At 40.9% G+C, this 16,825-nt stretch overlaps 2 non-coding genes across 2 annotated transcripts; one reads left to right on the top strand and one right to left on the bottom strand.

The window, feature by feature from the left end:
* Positions 1-2,561: 2,561 nt before the first annotated feature.
* LOC138069874 (U6 spliceosomal RNA) lies at positions 2,562-2,665 on the top strand. The gene has a single exon (XR_011144138.1). It is a non-coding gene; the product is annotated as a U6 spliceosomal RNA (small nuclear RNA).
* Positions 2,666-8,186: 5,521 nt separating this feature from the next.
* Positions 8,187-8,258, bottom strand: TRNAC-ACA (transfer RNA cysteine (anticodon ACA)). Its single transcript has one exon. It is a non-coding gene; the product is annotated as a tRNA-Cys (tRNA).
* Positions 8,259-16,825: the final 8,567 nt, after the last annotated feature.

The raw sequence follows: 16,825 nt of genomic DNA on the forward strand, positions 1-16,825 counted from the left end.
AAGGGACTGGCGGGTTAGTGGTAGTCAGAACACACCCAACATCCACTGACTGTCACCTTATAAGAGTGCAGTCTACGGTGCTGCCCCTCAACATTACAATAGTAACATCAAAGGCCACAGCTCATAGGTCACCATAACAAATAAAGAAAAAGTTTGAAATACTGCAAGAACTACCAAAAGCTGACAGAGATATGAACTGAGCAAATGCTACTGGAAAAATAGTGCTGACAGACTTGCTAGCCACAAACCTTCATTTTGAAAGAAAACACACTATCTGTGAAGCACAAAAGAGTAAAGCACAATAAAATGAGGTATAACACAATTTGTTTATCCAGCCACATATGAAGAACACTGGGCTGTTTCTAATTTTGGGGAATTAGAATAAACCTCTCTAAACACTATGCACAGCTTTCTGGGTAGACTTAGGCTTCTATTTCAATGGTATAATTATCTATAAGTGCTATAACTAAGTTCAACAGTATGCACAAACTTAACTTTATAAGAAACTGCCAGCTGCCTTCACAATGGCTTTACCATGCAAAACCCCAGTCCACAGGTATCAGACTTCCAGTCATTTTGCATTCTCACCAACACTTGGTATTGTCAGGGTTGTTTTTTGTTTTTTGTTTTAAATAATGAGACCAATTCATATTGACATATAGTTTTAAAATCACATTTCCCTAATATCTAATGATAAACATTTTTTTTTCAAGCATTTACTTATTATTCAAATATTTGGTGAAATGTCTGCTCAAACTTTTTACTTACTTAAAAAACTATTTTCTTATTATTGAGCTTTGAGAGGTCTTTATATCTTTTAATTCTGAAGACAAGGACTTTATGACAGATGTGATTTGCAAATATTTTTCTTCCAGTCTATGGCTATTTTATCATTCTCTTAATAATATTTGTGTAGGACAAAAGTTTAAATTTTCATAAAGTCTAATTTACCAACACTTTCTTTCATTGAACATACCAAGTACAAGGTTATTCAGATTTTCTTATTTTCTCCTGGAAAGTTGACATTTATATCTATGATCCACTTTTAATTAAGTTTTGAAAAGTGTGGGGTAGGTGTCTAGGTTCTTCCGGGGCAACAGCAGAGGTGGTGGGGGATATGGACTAGAGCTAGTACAGTTGTTCTAGAACTACGTGTTGAAAAAATTATCTTTTCCTATTGTCATTTCCCTAGAACCACACTGTTTTGGTGTGGTTAGAGCTACAGCAGCTCAACATTAAGCCTTGAAACAGGCAGTGTGTACCTCCAACTCTGTTCTTTGACTGCTTTCATCAGTGTCTCAGCATAAAGATCTTGCACATATTTTATAAATAAATTCATTTTAAAACATTTATGCCTTCTTGATATGACTGCATATGATAAAACTTTTTACATTCTGGTGGGTCCTTTGAGTTTTTTTTTCATAGATAATCACACTCAGAATAGAGGAAGGTTTTCTTTCTCCCCTTCTAATCTGCCTTTGATTTCTTTTTCTTGTCTTATTATAATGGTTACAGTCAGAGAACACTGTCTGATTTCAATTCATTTAAATTTGTAATGAACTTTTTAAGACCCAGAAGGTGACCTATCTGGGTGAGTCTCCTCACCTGCTGTGGCATGTAGACATCTGCATGTCTACAGATGTGAGTGTGGCTCAAGTCATCTACACCCCTGCTCATCCTCTGTCTGCCCATTTCAGCCATTCCTGAAAGAGCAGTGCTCACGTCTCCAGATGTCACCTGTGCATCTGTCCAGTTCTCTACTCAGGTCTCTCTCTCCTTACTTCATGTGCTTTTAAGCTATGCTGTTGTGGTATGAACACTAAGGATTCTGGTATCTTGTTGGTGACCTGACTTCCATGCTTTTCTCTTCTGGGGGAGGGCTGAGGAACAAATGCAGGACTACCTATCATCTTTGGCTTTACTGTGTTGTTCAATTCTGGTCTTCCTAAGCTGGACACCAAGCTCATTCAAAAAGGACAATAAAATGTGATCCTATAAATATGCTTTTATGCAAGTAGGTGATGCCAGTTAAATCACAATGATCTCTCCTCTGACCAATAAAATTCTGATTATTTTAATAATAATATTATAAAACTTATAAGAAGATACAAGCACTTCTTAATGATGATGGTATCTTTTTCAAGTAGTTTTTCTTTGAAATAAAAATACCTCTGAGTTTTACCTTAAATGCATTTAAATAATATTTTTCTTGACTTTCTTTTAATATTTTAACATGTACTTGGAGTTTTTAAGATCTACTTTCCTCTTATGCCAAGCTGCAACTAAGTATCCATCCAAATGTTTTACATGATTTTTCATCCATCAACTTTATTCCTTTTAGAACACAGCCCTAAGCTGCTTTACTCTACTGAGAGCCACTCAATAAAGGCATTAAATAACAGTACAACATTATCTACAGCCCACCCATATGCCCTGGGCATCTTGAAAAAGGTTACAAAGCAGGTCCAAAGGATCATGCTTCAACTAACTAAGGGATCTACTTGCAAACGGAGCATAAATGGAGGAATGCAATGGAGTCAGAGCTAAGAATGTACAAACATGTGCTCGCTTTGACAGCACATGTACTAAATGGGAACGATGCAGCGAATATCAGCATGGCCCCTGCATAAGAATGACACACATTCATGAAGCACTACACATCTTTTTCAAAAAAGAGAATGTACAAACATAGTCACTACTGTTAAATAAAAGCATCACTCTTTTCAATAAACATGTGAATAGCCTATATTTTTTTTAGAAGTGATTGTTCATAAAGTACCCATCAGCAGACGAATGGATAATGAAGATGTGGTACATATATACAAAGGAATGTTATTCAGCCATAAAAAGAATGAAGTATTGCCATTAATATGGATAGACCTAGAGATTAGCATACTTTATAAGTCAGACAGAGAAAGACAAATACTGTATGATTTCACCTGTATGTGGAATCTAAAAAACAAAACAAACAAATATAAATAGAGTCAAAGGTACAAAGAAAAACAGATGTTTACTAAAATGGAAAACATGAAATACTGAAACAGAAATAGCAAATCACTATGTTGTATACCAGGGACTAACATGGTGCGAAGGTCACTTCAAAAACCAACCAACCAACCAAGGAAAAAAGGATCAGATTTGTGATTTTCAGAGGTAGGGTTGTGGGAAGGGGAACTGGATGAAGGCAATCAAAAGACAGGAACTTCCAGTTGTAAGAAAAATAATTACTAAAGATGTAATGTACAACATGATAAATATACATTATATATGAAAGTAAAGACAGTAAGCCCTAAGAGTTTTCATAACAAGGAAACAACATTTTTTCTATTTCTTTGCTTTTGTATGTGTATGATGACACAGATTGGCTAATTTTACTGTGGTCATCACAGCATTTATAAATCAGAGCACTGTGCGGTGCCTTACACAGTGCTGAACATCACTCTTGTCTCAAGAACACTGGACGAGAAAAGACCACAGGCATGTACAGCATGGTCATGATGTAACAGAGAGAAGCTAACACTGCTTGGTTAGAGAGGGGTTGTCTTTGCTTCTGTCTTTATCACTCCCAGCCTCTGTGATGGGTTCTTTTCCTACAAACAGGCTCAGGTCCACTGTAGCCCCAAACATGCAGGCAAACCACCTGAGAGGCTCACGCTGACAGAGCCAACTTTCTGGGAGATGTGCTTGCTGCCCGCGGGTCCGAGCCACTGCCTCACTCAGTCTGTGTGTCTGTGGTCTTGCTCTGCGTTCCCTGAGACGCTGACGCCTCCCACCAAATCCAGCTGCCTCTCAGTCCTAACCCCAGCCAGTCTCTCCACTACAAAGGACGCTGTCTCTCCACTCCGAAGGACTACGCCCTCCTCTCCCAGTTCTCTGCTGACTTTTGTAGCCAGCACTTCCTAATGCATTTCTTCCCTCTCCCTTCATTTCTGCTCTGTCCTCTCTCATCTACTTCCTTCTACCATCTGACAGAGGGAAGCGTGAGCCAAGATTGCATCCTGAGTCCTGGCTTTGACTCCCTCCCCCTCTCTCATTATCTGCTCCCTTCTCCCACAGAAAACTCATGACAATCAGCTCTAAAGCAGACTGGGATTGAGAAAACACCATGGAGTCAGAGGCCTGGCTTCCATCTCTGGTACCAATGACCCAGGAGCTCTGCGCCCATATTACACCCGACCCAACTCCACAAAAGAAGCACTCTCCTCTAATGTTCATTCCAATCCAATTTATTGTTAGATCTACAATGCTAACCCAAAAGAACACCAATTTCCAGCTGGAACTTCTCGCTACTTCTCTAACACACTGCAAATCTGTCATTTAACTGTCCCAGCTCGAAACCTAATCTCTCAAACCAACAAAAACTCCTTTCAAGTGACCTATCAATGTTGATATACTGGTGCTACCAATACCTTAAGCTTGAAATGCTAGCAATCCTATACACTTATTGCCTTTTATTCGCACTTTCTCTCTTCCTAGCCACCTCCCATACACTCGGTCTAATTCACAGAGCATCCCTTCCAAGAAGTGATTCTCAGCCTCCCAATCTGATTACCAACTCTTGTATGCAGAAGAACCAAGACACTCTATGTGTGCCTCTCTCATATGACTTAGGTTTTATAGGAACATGGGTTTATATCCAATTCTTCTTAGCATCTGCCAATAGCTGGGCACCTTGGACACTGCCTTTTCCAGAGGATGGAAAAACCAAGATACGAATTCAATTGATTAAACTCAATATAAACTCTGGACACAGTAGAAACAGAATTTTCTAAAATAATTATTTCTTTCAAGAAAAACTGATATATAATGAATTAGATGTTCTGGCTCTAAAATAGTGTTCTTCTTAAGCTAAGAAAGCCGAAACTCCTTTTAAATGCCTTCAAATCCCAAGCCAACTCACAGACAGAGTGCATCTCTGCGAGCTCACAGGTTTTTTTTTAAAGAATATTTATTAAAAGACACACTCTTAACCATTTGCTGTTACCTTCAAGCATTTCTTTTTTTTACCTAAGTGGTTTCTGAGACAAAGCATCTGATGAACCATTGGACCTGATGAACTATCCTCCTAAGTGTGGATCTGATTAGTAAATCAGAACACGCAGGCAGCACGCACTGCTCTACCTTCTGCTTCAATCTCCCACAGCACAGAAAGTCTCCAAAAAGCAACACGATGTCATTGATTTTCAGCTTCATTAATAAGCTTCACTGCATTCCTCTAAAATCTTATTTTCTAAAATGCCCCCCATTGAGATAGTAAAGCAAATAGAGAGAGAGAGAGTGAAAAAAAGGGGGGTTTCAGCTCTATTACACAAAAATGTTGCCTAGCAGAGAGAAGAACTAGAATATCCAAGGAGTCTAAACCAGAGAAGCCAAAGCTTTGGGTTAATTCACTTAGAAGAGGGGCTGCGGTGTGAGCCCAAGCAGGCAGTACACAGCATCCCTGCTAGAACATGACCTGAAACCAAGGGCCTGCCCACTGTCTAGTTGTTGAGACTGTGGGGAGGGTCCAACCTACCTGGCTGATCCCTGCGGGAGGGATCTTGTAGGCCTGCAGTTTCTGCCTCAGCAGCTCGGGGTCGCTGTGTCGGAATGGGCACCCTGGCAATGACAAGCAGCACAACAGCAGGTTATCCACCCAGACTCAACACAACACCATGCTCGAGAGACTCCTGAGCACCCTCAACTGTCCAACGGCCTACTAATAAAAGGGTTAATTGCCCAAGGGTGCAGCTGCTTTCCTCTCTTCATCTAAGTGACAGCTGAGCTGTGCATTATCAGGGCACTACCGTTCTCAGGAGAAGCCACCCACTCATTAGGAAGGGGAACAGCTTTAATCATGCTACTTGCTAACAACCTGAAATAATCACCAAGTAGCTATGAAGAATTTTACCTAAAAATTTCATTCAATCTTTCAATTGCACATATTTTTTTCTAGTTTACAAAAATACATAAAAGCATAAAGGAAGATAGATGGCATAAATGAAAAGAAACAATGTGAAAACACTAGGAAATATAAAAATCCCACATCATTTACAGATGTTAATTTTATGCCTACTTCCCCACATCTAAGGTCAGGGTCGGCGGCCAAGAGGAGCTACCCCACGTCCAAGGTAAGGAGCAGCAGCTGTGCGTTGCTGAAGCAGCCATGAAGAGACACCCCACGCCCAAGGTAAGAGAAACCCAAGTCAGACGGTAGGCAATGAGAGAGGGCACCAGAGAGTGGACAGACGGAAACCACAATCACAGACAACCAGCCAATCTGATCACACGGACCACAGGTTGTATAACTCAATGAAACTAGGCCACGCCATGGGAGCCACCCCAGATGGGCGGATCATGGTGGAGAGGTCTGACAGAATGTGGTCCACTGGAGAAAGGAATGGCAAACCACTTCAGTATTCTTGCCTTGAGAACCCCATGAACAGTATGAAAAGGCAAAAAGATAGGATACTGAAAGAGGAACTCCCCAGGTTCGTAGGCGCCCAATATGCTACTGGAGATCAGTGGAGAAATAACTCCAGAAAGAATGAAGGGATGGAGCCAAAGCAAAAACAATGCCCAGTTGTGGATGGGACTGGTGATAGAAGCAAGGTCCAATGCTATAAAGAGTAATATTGCATAGGAACCTGGAATGTTAGGTCCATGAATCAAGGCAAATTGGAAGTTGTCAAACAGGAGGTGGCAAGAATGAATATTGACATTCTAGGAATTAGCGAACTAAAATGGACTGGAATGGGTGAATTTAAGTCAGATGACCATTATATCTACTACTTTGGTCAGGAATCCCTTAGAAGAAATGGAATAGCCATCATAGTCAACAAGAGTCCAAAATGTACTACTTGGATGCAATCTCAAAAAAGACAGAATGATCTCTATTTGTTTCCAAGGCAAACCATTCAATATCAGAGTAATCCAAGTCTATGCCCCAACCAGTAACGCTGAGGAAGCTCAAGTTGAATGGTTCTATGAAGACCTACAAGACCTTCTAGAACTAACATCCAAAAAAGATGTCCTTTTCATTATAGGGGACTGGAATGCAAAAGTAGGAAGTCAAGAGACACCGGGAGTAACAGGCAAATCTGGCCTTTACGGAATGAAGCAGGGCAAAGGCTAATAGAGTTCTGCCAAGACAACGCACTGGTCATAGCAAACATCCTCTTTCAAGAATACATGAGAAGACTCTACACATGGACATCACCAGATGGTCAACACTGAAATCAGATTGATTATATTCTTTGCAGCCAAAGATGGAGAAGCTCTATACAAGTCAGCAAAAACAAGACCAGGAGCTGACTGTGACTCAGATCATGAACTCCTTATTGCCAAATACAGACTGAAATTAAAGAAGGTGGAGAAAACCACTAGACCATTCAGGTATGACCTAAATCAAATCCCTTATGACTATACAGTGGAAGTAAGAAATAGATTTAAAGGACTAGATCGGATAGACAAGAGTGCCCGATGAACTATGGATGGAGGTTCATGACATTGTACAGGAGACAGGGATCAAGAACATCCCCAAGAAAAAGAAATGCAAAAAAGTTCCAAAGAATATCAAGGAGAGATAAGAAAGCCTTCCTCAGTGATCAATGCAAAGAAATAGAGGAAAACAATAGAATAGGAAAGACTAGAGATCTCTTTAAGAAAATTAGAGATACAAGGGAACATTTCACACAAAGATGGGCTCAATAAGGACAGAAATGGTATGGACCTAACAGAAGCAGAAGATATTAAGAATAGGTGGCAAGAATACAGAGAACTTTACAAAAAAGATCTTCACGACCCAGATAATCACAATGATGTGATCACTCACCTAGAGCTAGACATCCTCGAATATGAAGTCAAGTGGGCCTTAGAAAGCATCACTATGAACAAAGCTAGTGGAGGTGATGGAACACCAGTTGAGCTATTTCCAATCCTGAAAGATGATGCTGTGAAAGTGCTGCACTCAATATGCCAGCAAATTTGGAAAACTCAGCAGTGGCCACAGGACTGGAAAAAGTTAGTTTTTATTCCAACCCCAAAGAAAGACAGTGCCAAAGAATGTTCAAAAGTGAATGTGAAGTTGCTCAATCGTGTCCAACTCTTGGGGACCCCTTGGACAATAGCCCACCAGGCTCCGCCATCCATGGGATTCTCCAGTCAAGAATACTGGAGTGGGTTGCCATTTCCTTCTCCAGGGGACCTTCCCAACCCAGGGATCGAACCTGGGTCTCCTGCATTGTAGGCAGACGCTTTACCGTCTGAACTACCAGGGAAGTCTGTTTTTAAGAATGCTCAAACTAGCGCACAATTGCACTCATCTTACATGCTAGTAAAGTAATGCTTAAAATTCTCCAAGCCAGGCTTCAGCAATACATGAACCATGAACTTCCAGATGTTCAAGATGGTTTTAGAAAACACAGAGGAACCAGAGATCAAATTGTTAACATCCAATGGATCATTGAAATAGCAAGAGAGTTCCAGAAAAAATATCTATTTCTGCTTTATTGACTATCCCAAAGCCTTTGACTGTGTGGATCACAATAAACTGTGGAAAATTCTGAAAGAGATGGGAATACCAGACCACCTGACCTGCCTCCTGAGAAATCTGTATGCAGGTCAGGAAGCAACAGTCAGAACTGGACATGGAACAACAGACTGGTTCCAAACAGGGAAAGGAGTATGTCAAGGCTGTATAATGTCACCCTGCTTATTTAACTTATAAGCAGAGTACATCATGAGAAATACTGGACTGGAACAAACACAAGCTGCAATCAAGATTGCTGAGAGAAATATCAGTAACCTCAGATATGCAGATGACACCACCCTTATAGCAGAAACTTAACTAGAACTAAAAAGCCTCTTGATGGTGAAAGAGGAGAGTGAAAAAGTTGGCTTAAAGCTCAGCATTCAGAAAACCAACATCATGGTGTCCGGTCCTATCACTTCATGGCAAATAGATGGGGTAATAGTGGAAACAGTAGCTGACTTTATTTTTCTGGGCTCCAAAATCACTACAGATGATGACTGCAGTCATGAAATTAAAAGACTCTTACTCCTTGGAAGGAAAGTTGTGACCAACCTAGACAGCATATTGAAAAGCAGAGACATTACTTTATCAACAAAGGTCTGTCTAGTCAAGGCTATAGTTTTTCCAGTGGTCATGCATGGATGTGAGAGTTAGACTATAAAAAAAGGTGAGCACCAAAGAATTGATGCTTTTGAACTATGGTGTTGGAGAAGACTCTTGAAGAGTCCCCTGGACTACAAAGAGATCTAACCAATCCATCCTAAAGGAAATCAGTCCTGAATATTCATTGGAAGGACTGATGGTGAAGCTGAAACTCCAATATTTTGGCCACCTGATGCGAAGAGTTGACTCATTTGAAAAGAGCCTGATGCTGCGAAAGATTGAGGGCAGAAGGAGAAGGGGACGATAGAGGATGAGATGGTTGGATGATCGACTCAATGGACATGGGTTTGGGTGAACTTTTGGGAGTTGGTGATGGACAGGGAGGACTGGCGTGCTTCGGTTCATGGGGTCACAAAGAGTCGGACACAACTGAGTGACTGAACTGAACTGAATCCAAAGTGCAGAATCCATACAAAGTTAGAGGAATCCCAGATAGAAATGAGATGAACAAACAGGAAAATATTTTACAGAAAAATGAATTATAGGAGGTATACAGAATCTCTATATTATTTCATAAGAAAAATAAAGATGGACTACTAAAAACAATGGCATAGACAAGAACATAGAAAATATCTACAAGCGGTATATGCCAAAATCCAGGAAATTTTAGATATTTTAATAAGAAACTACAATGAGAAGTCAACATATTTTATTTAAAAGTTGACACAGGAAGCCAGGGCAATTTTTTTCAGTCATAGCTGATGGACCTGTAAGTTAATTAGAAACAACTGTGCATTATTAATAAAATTAATGGGAAATTGGCTGCAACAAAAATAATGGAAAAAAGCCCAGAAGCTAAACAAATGTGGTTACTAAAAGCCTTAACTACAAATAAAAGCACACATGATAACACTGTTGCTACTGCTACTAAGTCGCTTCAGTCGTGTCTGACTCTGTGCAACCCCATAGACGGCAGCCCATCAGGCTCCTCCGTCCCTGGGATTCTCCAGGCAAGAACACTGGAGTGGGCTGCCATTTCCTTCTCCAATGCATGAAAGTGAAAAGTGAAAGGGAAGTCACTCAGTCGTGTCCAACTCTCAGCGGCCCCATGGACTGCAGCCCACCAGGCTCCTCCGTCCATGGGATTTGCCAGGCAAGAGTACTGGAGTGCGGAGCCATTGCCCTCTCCCCATGAAAACACTGGATTCCTATAAATTATGAATGTCACAAAATTCATGGTAGTATGTATTTTAGTAAGATCAGCACTGTAACACTGTTTAGTACTAGGAAGTGTGATGAGCAGATGCACAGCATGTGGTTAAGAGTCTGGAGCTGCCCTTCCTGCATCTGAATCTCGGTTTACCAGCTAAGGACTGGGGGGCTGTGTGCTTGTCTGCATCTTGTTGTTGACTCAGCTTCACTGTCAGCATGGGAAATACGTAGCAGAGCTTCTGTGAGAATGGTATCTAAAGCCCTTCCACACTCCCAGCATACAGGAAGCACACCTCAACATGGGTTAGCCAACATTATTATTCCAGAAAAAAGTCTTATAATGAAATTGCAAAGGATCCCAATGAGAAGGAAATGAGGCTTAGTTAAGTCCAGAATTATTAAAAGTGAAAGTCACTCAGTCATGTCCGACTCTTTGAAACCCCATGGACTATACAGTCCATGGAATTCTCCAGTCTAGAATACTGGCGTGTGCAGCCATTCCCTTCTCCAGGGGATCTTCCCAACCCAGGTCTCCTGCACTGCAGGCAGATTCTTTGCCATCTGAGCCACTAGAAATATTAAAAGACACCAACAAGACACAGATTAACTGAATTGTCCAAACTGCACTTGAAATACTGCCCATGCCTATATGAAAAGGTCAGAAAGGGCAAAGCCAAGAAGAAACCAAAGACTGACAAAACGCCTTTCACAGCTTTGCTCACAAAAATAAGAAAACAGAAGAAACAATCCACCTCGGGAGTAGGGAAGCTGGTGTTATTTTTGACAAATGACAGAAAGAAAACAGAATTCAGCAACTCTGAACTTTGCTTCTATCATCTAACAACCTTCCAAACTGGAAAGGGCTGAACTCACAAGGTAACTGAAGGTAAAGGGAATGCAGATACAACTCATGGTGTTCCAGGCAAGTCTTGAACAAAACTGCCCAGCACACATTTGTGGAAGGAATGGATAAACAGTCTGGAATACAGTTCTACCTATATTGACTCAAGATTGGCTGAACAACCATTCCTGGCAGCACTGGTTAATGAAATGCTGTCAACCTAGGAGACTACAGAGCTGTGCAAATTACACAAACCTGAAAGGACAGAGACTTCAGGTTTCCAGCCTGGCACAGAAACAGCAAAGACGTTTTCACTTCATCCTAACAAGTAAAAAGCTGAACAGACTGGAAATCAACAACTCCACTCAGACCCATCAGAGAAATGAGGTCACAGGGCAAAGCACTGCCCACCAAAATTAGAGAGAGGCAGACACAGAGAGCCACAACACACCAGAGCAGAAATCTCTGCAGGAACCAGCACTGGCGTAGGAACTCCTACCCTGGAGCTGACAGATCTCTGGTCTCTGTGTGGATGACTCTGAGAGACAGAAACTCCAAGGCAACCGGCCAGAGGAGGCCACACTGTGCAGCTGAATGTCAGGGGCCCCACTATGTGCTCACAGCATGTAACAGAGAAACCCACTCATGTTCTGGCATGGGGATAAACAAAGGCACCATCCTTAAATACTCTGGAGCACTCTGTTCTGTTTAGCAAGGCTGCCCTCAGGAGAAACCATCTTACCTGAGTCTCACCTGTCTGGGGGAATGGAAATGCCCAGCTCCAGCCTCCTCTGACCACTCTGTCCCCTTGGAAGCAGGGAAGCTGAGAATCACTCGTGTGGTTCACAGCCACAGGCACACTACACACTGTCTATACTCATCCCCTCCCGCTCACCAGCACATCACGACAGGCAAATGTACTAGGTTTCTGTACACCCTGTGTGTCACATCTACCTTTCAACAAAAAATTACAATATGGAGAGACTGAACACATGTCAGAACCAAAGCCAGATATGGCGGTGTGTTGGCATTATCAGACTGAAACTTTAAATTAACTATGATCAACATGCTGAGGGCTCTGCTGGAAAAAGTAGACAACATGCACGCACAGATGCGTAACATAAGCAGACAGATGGAAATTCTAAGGAAGAACGAAAAAGCGAGGCATCAGGAATCAAAACACTAACAGAAATGAAGAGTGCCTTTGTTGGACTTATGAGCAGACACAGCTGAGGAAACAAACTCTATGCTTCAGGATACGACAATAGAAATTTCCAAAAGCAAAAAAAAGAAAAAAGATTGGGGGAAAAAAGAACAAGACCAAAATAGCCAAGAACTGAATAACAAAGCTGTCACATACGACAACTGGAATCCCAGGAGGAGGAGAGAAAAAGGAACAGAAGCAATAATGACAGAGAATTTCCTCCAAATTAATGTTAGATACCAAACCACAGACCCAGGAAGCTCAGAGAACACCAAGCCCAAGCAGGATAAATGCCAATAGAAGATAGTGAGGCATATTACATTACATTATATTATTATAGTATAGTATAGTATATTAATAGTTTAGAAAATCAGTGACAAAGGAAAATCTTAAAAGAAGCTAAAGGAGAAACATCTTACCCACAAAGAAAAAACTTTTATTGAACTTATCCTCAGAAACTATGCAAGAAGGGAGTGGAGTGAAACAGTTAAAACTGTGTAGAGAAAAAACTTCCTCAAACTCAGAACTGTGTACCCTACAAAATTCTCCTTCAAAAGAGACAGAGAAATAAGGAGTTTCTCTGACAAACAAAAATTGAGGTAATATGTTTCCAGATCTCCAGGGCAAGAAACGTTAAAAGAAGTTCTTCAAAGACAAGTAAAATGATATAAACCAGAAATTCAGATCTACCCAAAGAAAATCTGAACATCAAAGAACAGGAAAGGTAATATATAAACCTTTGCTTTTCTTATTCATAACTAACCTAACAAATAAAAGTTTGTTCAAAGCAATGGGAACAATGTATTCTATTATGTAGGTTTATGAACCTATCTGCATGTGTTTATATACTCTTATTATAAATGAAATGAATGACAGAAGGATACAAGGGAAGTAGAAACATTGTTATTATAAGGCACTTGCATTACTTGTGCCTGACATGGTGACCCAAAAAGAGACATATATATGAAAACTCCTTAAAAGTAAAACCAATTTAGAAAGTAATAAAATAAGTATAACAGATATGTTAAAAAGAAAAAAAATGGAATCATATAAAATGCTCAGTTAAAATCACAAAAGGCAGAAAAAGTATGGAAGACAAAAACAGAAACAAAGAAAAAGGACAACAAATAAAAAACAGTAACAAATACAGCTGCATTAACCCCACCATATCAATCTTTACTTTAAAGGTGATGCTGCTACTGCTGCTAAGTCGCTTCAGTCATGTTCAACTCTGTGCGACCCCATACACAGCAGCCCCCCAGGCTCCCGTCCCTGGGATTCTCCAGGCAAGAACACTGGAGTGGGTTGCCGTTTTCTTCTCCAATGCATACATGCATACTAAGTCATGTCAGTCGTGTCCAACTGTGTGCAACCCTTTGGACAGCAGCCCACCAGGCTCCTCTGTCCACGAGATTCTCCTGGCAAGAATACTGGAGTGGGATGCCATTTCCTTCTCCATGGTCACCCATTAAAAGCAGACTGTCACAGTGGATCAAAATCAAGACCCAACTGTACGTTGTATACAAGAAAGCCACTTTAGAGACACATGTGGATTGAAAGGAATGGAAGAGAAAGATACACCATGCGAACACAAACCAAAGCAAATGGGAGTATATATTACTTTCAGACAGAGTAGACCTCAGCGTACAGGTTTTATGTAGGATAAAAAGGGTCTTTACATAACAACGAAGGGTGAACACTCCAAGAAGACATCGCCATCTATAAAGTGCACGCACTAACAACAGAGTAGCAAAACACATAAGGAAACACCAGACAGAACCACAAAGAGCAGTCCTGGCCCCTTTGCTGGCAACCTCCACACCTCTATCAAGCTGGACGGGTTCTGCAGGAGAGTCAACAACACAGGAGAGCGCCTTAGCACTCACCAGAGACAGAAATGATACCCACAACCAGTTACACCCGACAGCTGCAGAGAGCACATCTTCAGCTCACAGGGACAAGCTCTGCCGCAGGCCATGTCAACACGGGGACTACTAAGCACATGGAGGGCAGAGTTCACCTAAGAACTCTATCTCTTGCTCAGTATTGCTGTGGACCAAAAACTGCTCAAAAAAAACAAAGATTATCCATTAAAAAAAAAGAGAACAGATCAGTGTATCTAATAAACAATATGAGCTTCCTGTATGTTTGCTAAGTACAGCGAGCCCTCAGCATCTGTGGGGACTGGTTCTAGGACCTGCCCAGGATACTAAAGTTTGCAGGTACCCAAGTCCATTGGCTGGGCTTCCATACCCAAGATTCCACATCCTCATACACAACCAACCTCAGATCTTATACTACTGAATATATTTGTTGGAAAAAAATCCACATGCGAGATGGACCCTTGGAGTTCATACCCTTGCTGTTTAAGAGTCAGCTGTGTATTATTTTCTAGCTGATTGAGTTTAAACTAAAAACAAAATTTTAAAAAGGAGAATGGATAGGAATAAATTAGATAAAACAACAGAAAGAAGAAACACAATATCCTGCTTTTAAGGTAACAAATGTCCAAAATCACTATTTCAGTAATTCAAGTCTATGCTCCAATCGGTGATGCTGAAGAAGCTAAAGCTGAACGGTTCTATGAAGACCTACAAGATCTTCTAGAACTAACACCCAAAAAAGATGTCCTTTTCATTACAGGGGACCAGAAAAGAAGTACAAAGTCAAGAGATACATGGAGTAAAAGGCAAATTTGGCCTTGGAATACAGAATGAAGCAGGGCAAAGGTTAATAGAGTTTTGCCAAGAGAACACACTGGTCATAGCAAACACTCTCTTCCAATAACACAAGAGAAGACTCTACACATGGACATCACCAGATGGACAACATCAAAATCAGATTGACTCTATTCTTTGAAACCATAGATGGAGAAGTGCTATACAGTGAGCAAACACATGACTGGGAGCTGATTGTGGCTCAGATAATGAACTCCTTATGGCAAAATTCAGACTTAAATTGAATAAAGTAGGGAAAAGCACTAGACCATTCAGATATGACCAAAATCAAATCTGTTACAATTATACAGTAGAAGTGACAAATAGATTCACGGGACAACATCTGACACACAGAGTGCCTGAAGAACTGTGGACGGGGGTTCGTGTCATTGTACAGGAGGCAGTGATCAAGATCATCCCCAAGAAAAAGAAATAAAAAAGGAAAAATGGTTGTCTGAGGAGGACTTACAAATATCTGTGAAAAGAAGACAAACGAAGGGCAAAGGAGAGGAGGAAAGATACTCCCATTTGATGCAGAGCTCCAAAGAATAGCAAGGAGAGATAAGAAAGTCTTTCTCAGTAATCAGTGCAAAAAAATAGAGAAAAACAATAGAATGTGAAAGATTAAAGATCTCCTCAAGAAAATTAGAGATACCAAGGGAACATTTCATGCAAAGATGGGCTCAATAAAGGACAGAAAAAATATGGACCTAACAGAAGCAGAAGATATTAAGAAGAGGTGGCAAGAATACACAGAACTATACAGAAAAGATATTCATGACCCAGATAACCATGATGGTGTGGTTAATCACCTAGACCCAGGAATCCTGGAGTGCGAAGTCAAGTGGGCCTTAGGAAGCATCTCTATGAACAAAGTTATTGGAGGTGATAGAATTCCAGTTGACCTATTTCAAATCCTGAAAGATGATGCTGTGAAAGTGCTGCACTCAATATGCCAGCAAATTTGGAAAACTCAGCAGTGGCCACAGGACTGGAAAAAGTCAGTTTTTATTCCAATCCCAAAGAAAGGCAATGCCAAAGAATGTTCAAACTACCTTACAATTGCACTTGTCTCACATGCTAGTAAAGTAATGCTCAAAATTCTCCAAGCCAGGCTTCAACAGTATGTGAACTAAGAATTTCCAGATGTTCAAGCTGGATTTAGAAAAGGCTGAGGAACTAGAGATCAAACTGCCAACAACCGCTGGATCATGGAAAAAGCAAGAGAGTTCCAGAAAAACATCTCTTTCTGCTTTATTGACTACCAGAGCCTTTGACTGTGTGGATCACAATAAACTGCGGAAAATTCTTAAAGGGATGGGAATACCAGACCACCTTATCTGCCTCCTGAGAAATCTGCATGCAGGTCAGGAAGCAACACTTAGAACTGGACATGGAACAACAGACTGGTTCCAAATTGGGAATGGAGTACATCAAGGAGTCGGGAAAGAAGTACTGTGTATTGTCACCCTGCTTATTTAACTTATATGCAGAGTACATCACGAGAAACACAGGGCTAATTGAAGCACAAGCTTGAATCAAGTTTGCCAGGAGAAATATCAATAACCACAGATACGCAGATGACACCACCCTTATGGCAGAAAGTGAAGAAAAACGAAAGAGCCTCTTGATGAAAGTGAAAGAGGAGAGTGAAAAAGTTGGCTTAAAACTCAACATTCAGGAAACTAAGATAATGGCATGCAGTCCCACCATGTCATGGCACACAGATGGGGAAA

The sequence above is a fragment of the Capricornis sumatraensis genome, chromosome 22, assembly GCF_032405125.1.
Source record: "Capricornis sumatraensis isolate serow.1 chromosome 22, serow.2, whole genome shotgun sequence".
NCBI lineage: Eukaryota > Metazoa > Chordata > Mammalia > Artiodactyla > Bovidae > Capricornis > Capricornis sumatraensis.